The sequence below is a fragment of the Peromyscus californicus genome, unplaced genomic scaffold (assembly GCF_007827085.1).
Source record: "Peromyscus californicus insignis strain IS unplaced genomic scaffold, ASM782708v3 Scaffold_20__1_contigs__length_68692818, whole genome shotgun sequence".
Lineage (NCBI taxonomy): Eukaryota > Metazoa > Chordata > Mammalia > Rodentia > Cricetidae > Peromyscus > Peromyscus californicus.
The window spans coordinates 39,125,260-39,138,229 of NW_026294503.1; the positions used below are offsets into that span (position 1 = coordinate 39,125,260).

Here is a 12,970-nt window from a genome sequence, read left to right on the forward strand (position 1 = left end):
CATCTCCAGAATCCGCTTAGCACAAGGGGTCTCAAACTCGATCATAGGTCCGGAAGCTTGATGGCTGTTGCCTGCTGGCCTGTGCACCAGCCAACTTTTCCTTGGGCGAGGGACTTTGCTTTACGAGACCTATGGGAAAGCAGAGGGCTCTAGAAGTTCCGAGGAGCCTCTCTGGCCTGGGTTGCCTCGGTGTCAGGGTACGCGCAGTGAACCCGGTGGGTCCCTAGTGGGTGCCCCCAGGCCTGGTGGAGGCGCGCGCGCCTGTGACAGCGTGCACAGGGGCGCTCCCATTGGGCCGTGCCCCCACGTGACCCGGTGCGCGCCCCGACACGGCGACGCCGAGGCCGCGCCCCCGCGCGCGCACGTCCTGACGGCGCCGAGGCCGCGCCCCTGTGCGCGCGCGCGTGCCGAGCCCTCCGCGTCGTGCCGGCGCCGGCGCCCGGACCGCCAGGTCAGTCTCCACCGCGCCGCTCGGGCGGGGGCGCGCAGGGGGCCGTCGGCGGGGGCGCCGTCTCGGGGCCGCGCCGGCGGGAGCGCGCGCCGGCCTGTGTGCTTGCTCCCGGCGGGGGCCGCACCCCGCTGCCGCCCCTGCATGAACCCGGCTGGTGGCTGCCACGTGCAGGGCTGGAGCCGCAGGGAGGCCAGGCGTGGGGACGTAGCCAGCTGTTTCTTCGGTGTGTCGCCCAGACTTGCATGAGTGGAAGGGGGTGACTCTGCTCCTATTTCTAGGGGTGCAAGAGATTCCCCCAACATCTGCCCCGTTTTCATCTTCCCCAAGGTCCCTATCCAGGATTGGGCTCCCCTTCGTTTCCTTCTCTGCATAGCTTGGGGCATAGGACTACATAGCCTTCTCTGGGCACGAGGTCTTGGGTCCCTAGGGAACCGAATCCTGATTCAGGCATGCTGGGCCAGGCCAGGTGGGACAGGGCCTCATTATCCATGGGTGCTGCAGCAGGAGCAGGGGTGCTGCTGCAGCCTGTCCAGGTGCAACCGGGTTAAGCAGGTGACTCCTGATGGACGCGAAGTCTCCTGGCAGGGAGCCTGCAAGCATGGACTGGGTGGCATGCTTAGCCCCAAGGCAGGTAGAGTGACCATCCTTCTGACCCCGTCCTTGAGGGGCAGAGTGGGTTCCAGGCCGGTTGTCACAGTGTGCTGTGTCCCCTGGGTAAGTGGTGCACCTCTCTTAGGCTGCATGCTCTGGAGGAAACTTTCTAGGGTGCTGAGGTCAGTGTAGTGTGGACTCCTCTGATGGTGCTGACTAGGTGGAAGTCATTGCATTGCACACAGTTCCTGTGGCCTCAAATCTTCCCACAAGATTATTAACCGGGGTTCCCAGATGACGCAGGCACTGGAGAAGTGGACTCAGGTGTCACCTGGAAGACTGTGGGCCTTCTCAGAGCCTTGTCCTTCTCCCTGGTGGGCTGCAATGAGGAGAGTGTGGACAACATGTGGCTCCTGTGGCTTGCACTGAGGCAGGCCTTGGGAGCCTCTTCCGCCTGCCCCTGCACTCTTACAGTGAATGGGAGGCTGCTCCTGATGACATGGGAATGTTCCTAAATGTCCCCACAAGAAGGAACTGGCCACCCCAAGATGTTTATTAGGCCTCCTGTCTTGGTCAGGCTAGGTGCTTGACTTGGAGGTGCTGCTGGGAGGCCCAGGACCCTGGTGGCTGATGGATAGGGCTGAAGTAAGTGGTTTGGACAGATGGTCATTAGTAGATGTTGAAACAGGAGCCCACCAGGACCTCTTCCCCACCAACTGGGGAGGACTTTCCCCGGTGTCTTTTGCCACAGGGCGTGGCTGAGGGTGGCCGGCCTGTGTGGTTGGTGTGGCAGAGGGTCTCTTCCTCAGACCCGCAGGCAGCCTGGATGGCAGTGGGGCTGGAAATGACAGGAGGACCTCTGGCCAGGGGAAGCTGGCACTCCCTGACTCAGACTCTTGGCTCGTTCCTGGGGTGAGTGCTGCCAAGTTGCCGGCCTGACCTCACTGCCGTGGTGCACAGAGCTGGCCTCAGGGGTGGCACAAGCCTCCTGGTGCCCAGGGGTGATGGTGATGCACTAGGAAGGTGAAGTCGTGTCCCGTGGGCGTCTGTCCAGGGACAGAGCCGGGAGCTGCTGGGAGTGGAGCTGGCAAGCAGTGATTATTTCCCCACGCCTCCGGCCTGGCCTTGCTTCCGAAGAGCTGAAACTTAGAGCTGTGATGGGATGGTGTGCCGTGGTTCTCACGATGCTGCACTGGGCTGCCCTTCTCACCTGCTGCTTGTGAGGTCACCTCTATAAGAAACTATCCCAGCCCACCCACTCCACCCTAGCCACCTTTACTGTTCTGCTCCTCTGGTCCCTGTACATTCCCTGCCCACAGTGGCTTCTATAGCGTCTACATGTGTAGCTGTGTGAGGCTGGGCCCAGCCCAGAGCTGCCTTCTTAATTTCTTTCTTTTTTTTTTTTTTTTTTTTTTTTTTTAAGACAAAGTTTCTCTGTGTAGCCCTGGCTGTCCTGGAACTCACTCTGTAGACCAGGCTAGCCTTGAACTCACAGAGATCCGCCCGCCTCCACCTCTTGAGTGCTGGGACTGAAGGCGTGTGCCACCACTGCTTGGCTTGGCTTCCTAGTTTCTGACTGATCTAGACCCAAAGTTTTGGCTCCTGTAAAACTTGGGTGGCAATATGTATTTGCTGGGAAGATGGGTACAAGGATCAGTCACTAGGTGCCACTCAGCACCTCCTCTGGGATCAAGAGGAGGTCTTGCATTTGGGACCGGGCTGTGGTGTGGTGTGGTACTCTGGTGGATCTTTACAGACCTGGGGTGCAGTGGACTGGGCTGGTCTTAGGTTGGCAGCGTGCATGTAAAGAGCCTGCCCTGTATCCCTCATTTGGATGGGCTGGCCCTGCCCGGGGTGGGACATCCTGGGGCCACCAACAATGCGGCCCCCAGCTATGTTATTACCACAGTGAATAGGGTAATGAAGCACAATTGAGGGTCTGAGGGAGAGAATGGGGCTGTGGGGTTCTGCAGGCTCCATAGATGTTCACCTGGTAGAGGTTGTATGTCTCCTATCAAGGGGTATCTTAGGCCAGCATGCCAAAACCTCATCATAATCCTTTTGAGCCGGGCCAAGGCTGTCAGGCCAGGGACAGTTAAGACAAGGAACAAGCTGCTAGCCTAGTGAAGGTGGTGGCCTGGAGGGGTCACTGATGTCACTGTAATGACAGAACTGAGACTCTGTAGCTCTGTTGGCCACCTGGTGTTCATGTGGCATGGAGCTCTCAGCCTGGGAGCATTAACGCTCAGGTTTTTGTTTTTCCAGAACCCTTGAAAGGGACACTGGGGTACAGTGTGTGTATGCAGTCGTCTTCCTTGGGAAGCTCCACCTTTCCCTGAAGTTCAGAGCACATGGGCTCCCCGATGCCCACCTGCCTGTCTCCCTCAAGAGGCCCTGGTGCCTCACAGATGTCTGTCCCAGATGTGGAGTCTGCTAGAAGAGTCGGAATGATGCTGTGTGGTCTTTACTGCAGACCACACAGCATCCTGGCTCCGCTGCTGTAGATCCCTTCTGGCCTGCCCAGAGCAAGCAGACTAGGCTGGTGTGGAAGCTCAGGTCCCTGTCACTGCATGGCCAGGTGCCGGGGAAGGTGCCAGTAAAGGAGGGGGCTCTTTTTTGTAGTGTCTAGTGACAGCAGTAGTGACCACAAGGCCCTTTGGACATTTTTTTCTCCATGCTTTTACCCAGGTTGTGGGGTTATTATCCTGTCCTACAGCTCTGTAGGACCTGGAAATATAGGAATGTGTCTGGGGCATCCTGCTGGTCGAGCAGGGATTTGGACATTGCCATCTAGGGCTAGAGACCAGGCCTACCACTGAGATACTATGCTGCTTTCTGGGGATGGGTTAGCGGAAGGGCATGGGTTCTCGTTGTCTCATTGGGGACCTCAGGAACCGGCAGTTGAATTCCTAGAAGGCAGCCTGGTTCTCCTTGTCCATAGACTTAGCTGAGTGTGGGTGCCCACAGTGTGGCTGTCCCTGGTGTGCTGGTGCACCTGTGTGGAGGGTAAAGGCCAGCAGGGTTGGGACCGAGGTGGTGGGGCAGGTGACCGTAGCTTGGCTGGACCAGTTTGGGCCTGAACTTCAGTGTCTCTTCAGTTACATGTCACAGCGACTGTTCACCTGATGGGTTGAGCCAGGGGCCTGAGCCAGGGACCTGGCACTTGTCTCGAGACTACTGAGGATCCACTGGACACAGCTAGGGAGACAGGTGTTTACTGGATGAGGCTGGTGCCCAGCAGGGGGCTGCCTGTGAGCTCTGACTTTCTCACTCTAGTGAGCCATCTAGTACAGGATCATTCCTGCCACGTTCCCCCCAGGGTCAGCATGAATGTCTTGGGCCACTGTCATCTGGGGAGACTGGCATGATAGCCTGTTTTACAAAGCAGTGGGAAAACAGCTTCTGCGATTATGTTAGCCAGAGTGTATGGAATGCCTACAGGGTGTTGGGCTCTTCATGACACCGTCCTGGGTAATGCCTGCCACAGAAGGACCCATCCTTCACCTGCTGCAGAGCCTGAGGTGTGGCTCAGCAAGGCTGTTATATCCTGAGGTTAAATGGCTCCTAGTAGTGATGGCTTTTGGATCCCATGGCCTAGATCTCTGGGGGGATAGAGCTGGAGGGTGTTGGTGTGGGTGAAGTGAGGCTTGGGAAGGGCGTTTAGAAAGGGGGATCCTACCTCCAGGCCTGAGCATCACAGTGGGGTAACCCACCCAGTCTTTCTAGACTGCTGTTTGCCCTTCTAAAGGAAGTGTCCTTTGTGGGTACTACAGTGAGGTGTTGCTGTCCTTTGCCACTGGGACCAGAAGGCGTCTAGGAAAATATATTCCAGAAATCAGCCCTGAGTTAGACATGGCCTCTTCTGCTGCCCTGCTCTTTGTCCCCACTCTGCTCAGTTCCCACCTTTGTTACCTGCTCTTCCTGGCCCTGTGTAGTCCAAGCAGACTAGGGAGAGAGGGAGGAGGCCTGCCTGGACACGCTGGCCTGGAGCCCCTGGACAGGGCCAGGTTGAGGCACAGGCTGAGACTACTGGGTCCTAGCAGGTACAAGGGGCTGAATGGGCCAGTGATCAGGGTCTGGAAGGTGGGTGAGGGTCCAGGTTCCCTAGTGGGTGGCCTTCAGGTGAGGATCAGCTTACGGGCCCCTGTTCTTGTGCTGACGATCTAAGGCTGGACCAGACCCATGGCTGGCTGTGGATCAGAAGCATCCCTGACTGATCGTATGGTTTGAGGCATATACCCCCAGGGGCCTAACATCCCCCCACAGGTGGTGTCAGGTGGGAGGTTGGTTTCCCTGGACCTCAGAGTACTATGTTTCCATTCCTCAGTTTCTCCTTGGAATCAGTGGTGGGACAGCAAGAGCTACAGAGTGCCCTAGAGTAGCGCTGGTGGGCTGGAGCCCGACCTGTGGGCAGAGGATTTCTTTAGGCCCTTGGGAGCAAGGGAGCTGGAAGAAGGTTCAAATGGATGGAGGGCTGATAAGCTGGCACAGGTCTGACTATGAAATCGGGGTCAGGGTACTACAGGTCTAGCTGACCAGGCTGCCCCAGTCTCCTTGTCTTCAGGCCTGAGTAGCATGAGAGATGACCACTTTAGTAAGTCCACCTGAAGGCCACCCACTAGGGAACCTGGACCCTCACCCACCTTCCAGACCCTGATCACTGGCCCATTCAGCCCTTTGTACCTGCTAGGACCCAGTAGTCTCTGCCTGTGCCTCAACCTGGCCCGGTCCAGGGGCTCCAGCCCAGCGTGTCTAGGCAGGCCTCCTCCCTCTCTCCCTAGTCTGCGTGGACTACACAGGCCCAGGAAGACCTAGAAGGCTCCTGTTGGGCCTCAGTTTCTCCTCTGTCGTGTCTTGTGGACCTTCTTTCCCAGCGTCTCTATCTCTTTCCTCTCCTGGGATCTGTGGAAGCCTATGGAAGCCTGTTCCCAAGGCCCTGGGTTTACCAGACACTCCAAGCCAGGGCTGGCCCCGAAGAGGAGGTCGGCCAACTGTAGCAGGCGGGCCTGCCTGTCCTATCCCCTTCCCATGGGACCAGGGCTCCCACTGCACTCTGCCTGAACCTTCCTGTGGCTCAGAATTCCCAGAAGAAGTTCAGCTGTGTTTGGAGGATCCCCTGTCCCACCCCGGATCAAGGCCTCCTGCCCCAGCCATCATGGCTTCTGCAGTGGCTCACAGTGTCACTTACTGGTCCCCGCTGCCTATGCCCCAGAGACGATGCTTCTGCTTTCTGGCAGCCCTCTCTGGCAATGCCCACTGGCCCTGAAACTCTGCCAAGGCAAGCAGTTCCCTCTAATCTCCCAGTCAGGGCAGCACTGAGGCCCTTCTTCCAGGGTCAGCTTTCCTTTGGCTGGCTGCCCAGAGGCCCAACATGTGCTGGGAATTGCTGCGCAGAGCTTAGAGGTGCCCAGGACTCCCAGTTGTCTCTCCCCGGTGACGTCCCTGCCCCCTCCGCTGGCCTTGGGGAACCTAGGCATGGCCCTGAGTATACTGACCTTGGATGGATCTTGGCCTGCCCTGCCCTTTCTGGCCTCAGTTTTCATATTTGCAGATAGGAGCTCGGAGTGGAACACAGGCCCCCATCGTAGACTGGTGGCATGTCAGAACAGAGCTGTCCTGGGTGGCTGTTTCCTGATTACCTGACCTGAGCAGCTGGGCCTGCAACTGAACTGGATGGTTTGCAGGCAGGCACGCCCCTGCTCTCAGGCCTGTGACCTGTGGAGGTGCTGTCTGCTGGTGCTGCGATTTCCCTTTCTGTCAGGTGGTGCTCTTGGGGCTGGTGTGGACCAGCAGTGGCTCCAGAACTCACCCACAGAAGAGGGTGACCGATAAAGCCCATTCACTGGTCAGGTTGTAGATTTGGGCACGTTTGTTGTGAACAACCCAGGAAAGAGCTTCCTTGGATGCTGGCCTTCCATTTAATGCTCAGCTCTACAGGAACAGGATGCCAGCATTGCACTTGGACTTTCCCATGGCCTTGACCGTGGGCCTCTGGTCCCTGGGTCTAGAAGGATTGTTGTTTATTGCCTGCTTCCCCAACCCCCCCACCCAACTCCATTTATAATGGATGTCCTGGTCAGCTAGGGACGTGCGTTTGGGCACTGTGTGAATCTTTTAGTCCCATCTGCTGGCCCTGAGCCCACATCACTCCATTGCCACTGTCCTGGCTGCTTATGGAGGATGAGGATACAGGCTACTGCCTTGGCCTTGTTCTGCCTCCCCAGGTCTCCGGGAAGCTGGCCTGGTCTGCATTGGCTTCATGGGGGTAGAAGAGTAGAGAGGGGTGGTCCTGTCCTAGAGGGACCCACACACACTGAGCAGGATTACAAGGGACAGTAATCACCTTGGAGCATGTGGCTCTATGACCTAGAGGTTGTGTGGCAGGAAGGGTATTCCCTCTTGCCAGGTAGCCAGGTGGGCTTCTGGGAGGTGGTGGTATCATGGTATGGAGGGAGGGGCTAGTGGGGTGCAGCCCACATCACTTGGACAGGTCTTGGCTAAGCCCTTTGGGTTGGTGGTGGGCGCTAGTTCAGGGCACCTCTTTGATTTTTGTTTGTTTGTTTGTTTTGTTTTGTTGGTTTTTCGAGACAGGGTTTCTCCGTGTCGTTTTGGTGCCTGTCCTGGATCTCGCGCTGTAGACCAGGCTGGCCTCGAACTCACAAAGATCCGCCTGCCTCCGCCTCCAGAGAGCTGGGATTAAAGGCATGCGCCACCACCGCCTGGCCCAGGGCACCTCTTTAATCCTCAAGATAACCTGGGGGTGGCTGCTCTTACCACCCCGCTCCACTCCACCCTGTTTTCTCAGGCAGGAAGCTGCCATCTGTGGCTGGCCTCCTGCAGGTGGCAGAGTTGGGAAGTGGCAGTGCAAAGCGGAAGGCAGGCTGTTGGGATACCCTTGCAGAGCGGTCTGACCCAGCTCTTGGTCCCTTTGTTTATGCTGAGAGGGGAGCCTCCAGGTGTGTGTGGGAGGAACCCGGCACCGCTGTGGCTCCTGTTCGTTCTCTGGGTGATGGGGGGTGCGATTAGCTCATTGGAGGCCCTGCTGCTGGTCTCTCTGCTGTCATTTGACGGTCAGGCCCTCGGTTTCCTTCCCTGTCAGGAGGTGTGAAGCCTCTGTTTGGGGACATTGGGAGGCCCCCGCTGATGCGAGGCTGGCCTCCTTCCTTCCCTGCCTCTCTGTCTCCTCCCACTAGCCCAAGTTCCCACGACTACCCAGTTGCAGGAAGCCATCTGGAGGGCTTATTTACCCTCCCCCAGACTCCCTGGCAGGAAGTCACCGGAAGGGCTGTCCCCAGGGGCCCCTGCAGGCCTGTGAGGACAGCCAGTGGCTTGGGGGTCTGTGCTGTGGAGTCCCCTGGTAGAGCAAGGGGGGCAGGGCAGGGAGCCAGGAGAACAGAGCTAGGCAGGGCTGGGAGCTGGGTGTTCGAGCAGGAGTGGGGTTGAGCCAGGGATCCAGGGACAATCTGTCTGTCCCTTCTCCACCCACCCCTCCCCCACCCAATAGCCCCTGCTCCTGAGCGACTTACAGGCGAAAGCCACTTGTGCTCCAGCCCAGGGTGGTCTGTGTGTGATGTGTGTGGGGTCTTGAGAACTGGTGGGGAATCTTAACATTGCATAGACCACCAGGTGGAGGCTGCATGGCGGGGGTCGGGGGTGGACGGTGGGGGTGGGGGTGGGGGGGGGTGGAGGAGTGATGTAGGGGCCCCCGGAGCCGAAGAGAGCTTACAGGAAGAGGATGTGGCCTTGGGAGTGTAGGGGCCCCTGGGAGTGAAAGGTTGACTTCTCAGACACAGGGCTGGGGGTAGAGGAAAGAGAAGCAGACAGATCTGGAGGCACAAATGGTACCAGTCCTGGTGGTTTGGGTCCTGCAGATCCCTTTTAGCCCCTTCCCCAGTCCTCCCAGAACTCCCTATCAGCTCATTAGCCTGGCTGTTTAGGGCCCCGGCTTCTGCCTTAGAGGCCATGGGTGTCCAGATGCCCTGGCATTTGTGGCCGCTCCACTGTCCAGTAGCTGGCCTAAGTGTGACTGACAGGGTCTGGGGACTGTTCCCACGGATACTGCCAGCTGGGCCTGCCCTGCCCCAAAAGGGACCTTGAACCCTGTGGGACCTGTGGCCTGGGTTCTTGGCAGCCATGTGCCTGTCCTGGCTTCCCTCCATCCTTGGGGAGTTGGGTGGACCCTGGGGGTCACACATCCCTACCCCAGCCAGCTATGGGGAGGTCAAGGTACAGCCTCCTCATCCTCAGTTTCTCCCCTCCCCTTCCTCCCCTCTCAGCTCGGGAGGCTGTGACTTTAAGACCCTGTCCAAAGTCCTAGATGTGCCGGGATTTCCCAGACAAGTAGCCTCTGAGACTGTCCTGTGCTGAAGGAAGTGAACGTGAGAACTTGGAGACTGGGCCAGTCTGGGTGGGAATAGAGGACACAATGGTGGCCATTGACTATCCCAGGAGGGCCACTGGCAGGTCCAAAGCATCTGTGGTGTACATTGGGGACACGCTGTCCTGTGATCCAGTCTCACACAGCCCTGGGCTGAGAGTACCCCACCTCAGAGACCGTGGCAAGACTGGACAAGGATCGGCTGTCTCCGTGAGGCCAGACAGACTAAGAGTGGGGTCAACCCTGGCTCAGCCCATTCATCTTGCCTTCCCACGAGATACTGAGTGAATCTGAGATGGAGTGCGAGTCCCAGGGGAATGGGCTGGAGTATTTAAACCACAGCCAACCCCCAAGTGTGGCCAAGAAGCATGGGCACCAAGCACAGTGGACTAGGTGTTAGCTCTGGGCTGAGAGTCTGGAGCCCAGGGCAAGGCTGACCTCACCTTGTCCCAGCCTGGTTGTGATGCTATGATGCTTTCCCGGTATACTTTACTGATACCACAGGTTAGGGGATCTTCCCTCCACTTCTTCCTTGGATTGCCAAGAAGAGGGTGTTCTGGGGGAACAGAGTTTAGACCAGTTTGGGGGTCCTAGGCATGTGTGCAAGGCTAGAAGACAACGCTGAGAAAATCCACAGGGTATACCAGGTAATCCTTATGAGCATGGCAGGAGAAGGATGGGTCCTGGTCCTCAAGGGTTCTAGGGACAGCAATGGAGAACAGCAGGCCATACAGGCCAAGGAGGTCTGCAGAGTGTGTGTGGTTCCTGTCCCTTAGTAGCATCTCAGCAGGTCTGTGACCAGTGTGCTTCCTAAAGGGTCCTGGAGACATTGTCCAGGAAGTCTTTGCCAGGGTGGGGCTGCATCCTTTGGGACCCTGGTGGGTCTCCAGAGGGAGGCAGCCACAGGATAGGCAGGCACAGAAGCCCACCTGCCTCATGACCTTCACCTCCCCTTTGTCATGTAGGAAGCACTATGTTCAAAAGTAAGGGTTAGTGTTGGTTGCCCGCCAATGCCAGCCCCCACTGACTTGACACCGCCGAAGAGTCACCGGGCAGTCATAGAAAAGGCCAGGAACCCCCTTCTCTAAGCTTTAGGGCTAGCACCAGCAGTAGGCTCACAGCCCACGTAGGGAAGAACAGGCCTCGGGCAGTTAGGGAAGGGGGAGTGCCTGGGAAACCTGTACGGTCCCTGCTGCCGCCCAAGTCAGATGTAGCAGTCTTGCATTGGTGCCCGGGTTCTGCCAGCTGCATGCACACCCGGGTTTGCTCGGCCCTGTGCACTCGGCTTCCTTACTTTGTGTTCCCACACACAGGTGATTCTGTTTTTTTTTTTTTTTTTTTTTTTTTTTTTTTTTTTTCTTGGCATGTTCTGTCTTCTGGCGGGACTGTGGGTAGTCTTGGTGAGGGCATCCTTTGGGGTCCCGAGTGGTAACTTTTGATGGTCCCTGTCTTTGTTTCAGGCTCCGGAGTTGGGAGGTTTGGTGGGAAGGGACAAGCCTGCCAGCGCTCCTTTTTTACGTTACTGGCCACAAGGTCCTGGCCAGGTCTGGTGTACTGGGTGGTAGTCCCCGTCCTGCTTAGACTGCACTGGAGCACTTCCTGCATTTGTATAACTATTGAACACCTACTGGGTGCAACGTTCAGAGTCAGGTAGACCAACACAGCACTCAGTGGGGCTGTCGCTCAGCGAGGAGATGGACTGACAGACAGGCAAGAGCGATCGATGATCATAGGTCAGGTAATGGACGGGCGTTCGCCCAAGAATCCACAGACCTGAGGCTCAAGTGTTGAGGAGGAGATGTGGAGAAGCGGAGAGGGTCACTGGGCCGCGAGGCCAGTGTAAAGGCCTGGAGGCAGTCCTGTGCTTGGCAGTTTGCAGACGCAGCCGGGAAGGCGGGTGCAGAAGAGGAGAGCTGTGTGATGGGAGGGCAGAGGGCAGAGGGCAGTCCTGGGTTCTGGGGCATCCCTTCTGGGTTGGGAGGGCAGCTGGAGGACTGAGCAGAGGAGGTCATGGACTGACTGAGGTGTGCTGGGGAAGATGGAAGGCCTAGGATCCACAGATGGGGCTGGCCAGACTTCAGGTTGCCCTGCCGCAGGAGGGCTGGCCCTCAGGCAGATGGCTTAGCATCTCACCTGTCCCCCTTCCCGGGCTACCCCACTGTCTGGAGCTGTGTCCTCATCTTGTGCCGGACTCTGCGACAGTCCTGGATGGAGTCCAGGGGACTGTTGGTGCCCATGGTGACTCTGAGAGCTGAGTGGTGGCCCACGCTTGACGTTCACGGTAGATGCCCTCTTACGTATCTCACAGTGGCCCCTCGCGGCTGCCTTTGCTCCTTCTGGGTACCCCCATGGACACCTACCCTTCACTCTTCCGATCGCAAAAGTGTGGATGGCGCGTCTCGCGTTGTCCTGTTGGAGTGCATCTAACAGTCCCCCAGTGAGCCGATCCTGGAGATACCTACCCCACTACACAGGTGGGTAGTCTCCGTGAAGGCCTCTGTGAGTTGACAGTGACTGGCACACGTGGTGATGACCGGCCAAGTCTCCTCCCCACCCCCCTCCCCCAACCCAGCGCGTGGGGTCCTTCAGCCAGAGACACTCAGCTGCCACACTCCCCCAGGAGCCAGCACTGTCTGCTACTGGTTCTGTCCAAATGAGCTCATTAACCAGCCCTGGGGCTTGCTTTCCTTATTCAAGTGTGCTGCAGCTTTTTCAAATGCTTAGACAAACATTTCCTGTCCTCAGGGGAGAGAGCTGGGCTCTTCTGAAGTCCCCATTGCCCAAAGCCAACCAGGACCTCCTGCTTTGCCTCCTCTCAGTTTAGCCTGTTCCTCTTCCGTGGCAGCAGCCTGCACCTTACCTTGCACGTAGCCACAGTTCCACCAGACCTAGGAAAGGGGCTGATGGGGGCTCCCCCTAGGTGTGGACGGGATTCTGTCATCCTGTCCCTGTTGCCATGACCCACTTCCCTGCTCGGACTTAGTTAGTCCGAGGCTTCCTGGCTCCTCTCAGGGTGTCTGTCACAGTGCTCCTGGATCCCAGCATCTCACCGAACACATGGGGGCATGTTCCACCTCCCCTACCCCTGCAATGTTCAGCACTTGTCCCCGACTTGGGCTCAAAATGATCTAAATGCCCCTCAGCTGAGGGCTCGATAAAACACGGTGTGTTCCTGCCGTGGAATGTTATTCAACTAATAAGAGGAGTGAAGCACTGGCGTGCTAGAAGAGAGAGATCTCTGAAGACGTCTTTGTGTGGGAAAGATGCCTGAGTGCTAGGATTAAAAGCAAAATTCCCCGTAAATTTTTAGTTAAATTTATTTATTCAATCATTGATTGGTTAATTGATTAAAACTTGCAGGAGCTGTTTTCCTCCTTCCACCAGGGGTTGAACTCAGGTCATCAGGTTTTGCAGCAAAGCACCTTTATCTGCTGAGCCATCAAGGTATCTTGCTGACACCCCTCTCCCCCCCAACCCCACCCTGCCCCCAATGCTGGCGTTACAGGTGTGTCCACCATACTTGGCTGCAGTTTCTATAGTGATGAAGGTAT

The 12,970-nt window shown here is 57.5% G+C and overlaps 1 protein-coding gene across 2 annotated transcripts in view; it reads left to right on the top strand.

The window, feature by feature from the left end:
* The first annotated feature begins 367 nt into the window (after positions 1–367).
* Positions 368–12,970, top strand: part of Ptp4a3 (protein tyrosine phosphatase 4A3) — a 33,379-nt gene continuing 20,776 nt past the window's right edge. Inside the window, exon 1 of one of the 2 annotated variants that reach the window (XM_052747995.1) lies at positions 368–451. The gene's annotated coding sequence lies outside the window, so the exon portion shown is untranslated. Of the gene's footprint in view, positions 452–567; positions 675–12,970 lie in introns of those variants that run through there. The other variant, XM_052747997.1, reaches the window with a different exon arrangement.